At 34.7% G+C, this 3159-nt stretch overlaps 2 protein-coding genes across 9 annotated transcripts in view; one reads left to right on the plus strand and one right to left on the minus strand.

Annotated features, from left to right (window-relative positions):
* The window catches only part of MIS18BP1 (MIS18 binding protein 1), a 46278-nt gene that overhangs the window by 39472 nt on the left and 3647 nt on the right, over positions 1–3159 (plus strand). The gene's annotated exons all lie outside the window — the stretch shown is intronic.
* Positions 1–3159, minus strand: part of FANCM (Fanconi anemia complementation group M) — a 66255-nt gene that overhangs the window by 11703 nt on the left and 51393 nt on the right. The window lies entirely within an intron of this gene.

The raw sequence follows: 3159 nt of genomic DNA on the forward strand, positions 1-3159 counted from the left end.
TAATGCTGCTATGAACATTGGTGTACAAATATCTTTACAGATATGAGTTTGCAAGCTTTGGGGTAAATACCCAGTAGAGGGATTTCTGGATCATATGGTAGATCAATTCTTAGTTTTTTGGGGAACCTCCATACTGTTTTCAGTAGTGGCTAAACCAATTTGCAGTCTCACCCGCAGTATATGAGGGTTCCTATTTCTCCATATCCTCTCCAACATTTGTTATTGCTTGTACTGTTGATTATGGCTATTCTAACAGGTATGAGATGGTATCTCATTGTGGTTTTGATTTGCATTTCCCTAATAGCTAGCAATATTGAACATCTTTTCATATATTTGTTGGTCATTTGTATGTCTTCTGAGGAGAAAAGTGTCTATTAGGTCCTCTGCCCATTTTTTGATTGGTTCATTTGTTTTGTTGTTGTTAATGAGTCGTGTGAGTTCTTTGTATATTTTGGATATTAGGCCCTTATTGGAGATGTTGCTTGCAAATATGCTTTCCCATTCAGATGGTTGTCCTCTTTACCTTGTTGACGGTTTTTTTTTGCTGAGCAGCAGCTTTTTACTTTGATGTACTCCCATTCATTTATTTTTGCTTTTACTTCCCTTGCCTTTGAGGTCAAATTTATAAAATCCTCTTTAAGTCCAAGGTCTTTGAGTTTCATTCCTATGTTTTCTTCTATGCATTTTATTGTTTCAGGTCTTATATTCAGGTCCTTAATCCATTTTGAGTTAATTTTGGTGTGTGGTGATAGAAAGCAGTCTGTTTTCATTCTTTTGCAGGTGGCTTTCCAGTGTTCCCAGCACCATTTGTTGAAGAGGCTTTCTTTTCTCCATTGTATGTTTTTGGCTTTTTTGTTGAAAATTATTTGCCCATGTAAATATGGGTTTGCTTCTGGATTTTCGATTCTGTTCCCCTGGTACATGTGGCTGTTTTCCTGCCAATACCATGCTGTTTTGATTACTGTTGCTTTGTAGTATAATTTGAAGTCAAGCAGAGTGATGTCTCCAGCCTCATTCTTTTGTCTCAGGATGGCTTTGGCAATTCGGGGTCTTTGGTGCTTCCATACAAATCTGATGATTTTTGTTCTATTTCTTTAAAAAATGCTTATGGGCTTTTGATGGGGATTGCATTAAATTTGTATAATGCTTTAGGTAATATGGCCATTTTAATTGTGTTGATTCTTCCAATCCAAGAACATGGAATATCTTTCCATTTCTTTGTATCTTCTTTGATTTCTTTTAATAGGGTTTTGTAGTTTTCATTATATAGGTCCTTCACTTGTTTCATTAAATTTATTCCAAAGTATTTTACTGTTTTAGTTGCAATTGTAAAAGGAATTATTTTTTCCACTTCTTTTTCTGATACTTCATTATTAGAGTATAGGAAATCCATGGATTTTTGAACATTGATTTTGTGTCTAGAGACTTTACTGTATTTGCTTATTGTGGAGTCTTTAGGGTTTTCTATATAGAGAATCATGTCATCTGTAAATAGTGACAGTTTGACTTCATCGTTTCTTACTTGGATGCATTTTATATCTTTTCCTTGTCTGATTGTACTCGCTAGGACCTCCAATGTTATAGTGAATAACCACGATGATAGTGGACAGCCTCGCCTTCTTCCTGATCTTAGGGGGAAAGTTTTCAGTTTTTCATCATTACATATAATGTTAGCTATGCTGTATCTTATCGAAGGCTTTTTCTGCATCTGTTGATATGATCATATGATTCTCATTTTTTAATTTATGTGGCGTATCACATTAATCGATTTGTGTATGTTGAACCATCCTTGTGCCTCTGGGATGAAGCCCACTTGATCATGGTGTGTAATCTTTTTAATATGTTGCTGTATTCGGTTCACTAGTATCTCATTCGGGATTTTTGCACATGTGTTCATGAGAGATATTGCTGTGTAGTTTTCTTTTTTTCTGTTATGCTTACCAGGTTTTGGTATCAGTAATATAGACCTCATAAAATGAGTTGGGAAGTATTGCTTCCTCTTCAATTTTTTGGAAGAGTTTGAGGAGAATAGGTATTAAATCTTCTTTGAATGTTAGGTAGAGTTCACTGGTGAAACCATCTGGTTATGGACTTTTACTTTTTGGTAGGTTTTTGATGATTGTTTAAATTTCGATACTGTGATCAGTCTATTTTGATTTTCCATTTCTTCTTGATTCACTCTAGGAAGGTTGTAAGTACTGGTCTATTCTAGGTTGTTAAATTTAGTGTTATATACTTTTTTATAGTATGATCCTTGTATGATCCTTTGTTTTCTGCGATATGCCGTAATTTCCCCTCTTTCATCCCTAATTTTGTGTCCTTTCTCTTTTTTCTTTAGTGAGTCTAACCAGGGGTTTGCCAGTTTTATTAACCTTCTCAAAGAACCAGCTCTTTGTTGCATTTATTTTTTCTCTTGTTCTTTTGTTTTCAGTTTCATTTATTTCTGCTCTAATTTTGATGATTTCTTTCCTTCTGCTGACTTTAGGCTTCATCTGTTCTTCTTTTTCTAGTTTTTTAAGATGAAGTGTTAGGTTATTTATTTGGGCTCATTCTTATTTTTGGAGGTAGGCTGTAATGATATGACCACTTTTGCCATGTCCCAAAAGTTTTGACATGTTGTACTATCATTATCATTCATTTCTATGTATCTCTTGATCTCTGTTTTTATTTCTTCTCTGACCCAGGTATTCTTCAGTACTATGTTGTTTAATTTTCATGTATTTGTTCCTGCTTTCTTTTTGCAGTAGATCTCTAGTTTCAAAGCATTACAGTCAGAGAATATAGTTGGTATGATTTCAACCCTCTTATATTTGTTGAGGCTATTTGTGTGTCCCAATTTGTGGTAGATTCTTGAGAATGTTCCATGTGCACTAGAGAAGAATGTCTAAGCAGCTGTTTTCGGATGAAAGGCTCTGTAAATGTCAATTATGCCCAGTTGGTCTAATGTGTCATTTAAGGATGTGATTTCCTTTCCTTATTTCTGTTTGGATGATCTGTCCAAATACAACAGTGGGGTATTTAGGTCTCCTACTACGATAGTGTTTTGGTTTGTTTCACTCTTTAGTTCTGTTAGTAATTGCTTTATATATTTCGGGGCTCCCTGATTAGGAGCATAGATATTAATAAGTGTTATGTCTTCTTGGTGCATGATTCCTTTTA

Source organism: Pteropus alecto, unplaced genomic scaffold, assembly GCF_000325575.1.
Source record: "Pteropus alecto unplaced genomic scaffold, ASM32557v1 scaffold38, whole genome shotgun sequence".
Lineage (NCBI taxonomy): Eukaryota > Metazoa > Chordata > Mammalia > Chiroptera > Pteropodidae > Pteropus > Pteropus alecto.